At 38.3% G+C, this 618-nt stretch overlaps 1 protein-coding gene across 1 annotated transcript in view; it reads left to right on the top strand.

Moving 5' to 3' along the window:
- LOC106511400 (NEDD4-binding protein 1) overlaps positions 1 to 618 on the top strand; it is a gene marked incomplete at both ends in the record, with an annotated part of 6,021 nt that overhangs the window by 1,490 nt on the left and 3,913 nt on the right.

Below are 618 nucleotides of genomic sequence, written 5' to 3'. Positions count from 1 at the left end.
ACACACACACACACACACACACACACACACACACACACACACACACTCACTCACTGGGAAAAGATAATTTATTTGTCTTCATGAAACTCGCTGCTGTTTGCAACAAGTTTTGAGAAGAGTGAGCGGGCTGGAGACAGTCTGTCTGCAGAACCAGTGGGTGAACTGGGTCAAGAAGTAAATCTTCTGTTTCCTGTGGGAATGAAAACTAACAGTCAGCACTTCTGATCTTCACCCCTGAAGCTTTCTGTGTTTTCAGACGAGTTCAGTGCTTCTGGAAAACAGGCTGAGTTTTTTACAGCAGACTTAGTTTTACTGTCCTGCAGTCAGAAACGAAACATTAGTTCTTCTTTCTAACGTTCATCTTCTGTCTGTAAAAATACTTACCCTGGATTCATTTCATCTCAACATGCTCATTACTTTTCTTCACAGCAGAATATTTAACTTTTAATGTTTCAGTTTTAAAACACGCCTCAACCTCCTGTTTTCCTACAGGAGCAGAAAAATATTTGTTCTTAAACATAAACTGAATTTCACTTCAGTTTTTACACAAACTGCAAAGAAATATGTTCAAATATTTCAGTGAACAAGCTGTAAACTGTGGAGACGTTTCATTTTAAA

The sequence above is a fragment of the Austrofundulus limnaeus genome, unplaced genomic scaffold (genome assembly GCF_001266775.1).
Source record: "Austrofundulus limnaeus strain Quisiro unplaced genomic scaffold, Austrofundulus_limnaeus-1.0 Scaffold2753, whole genome shotgun sequence".
Taxonomy (NCBI): Eukaryota; Metazoa; Chordata; class Actinopteri; order Cyprinodontiformes; family Rivulidae; genus Austrofundulus; species Austrofundulus limnaeus.
The sequence above is the reverse complement of the archived record's forward strand: the minus strand, read 5'-3'. Positions and strand labels throughout refer to the sequence as shown.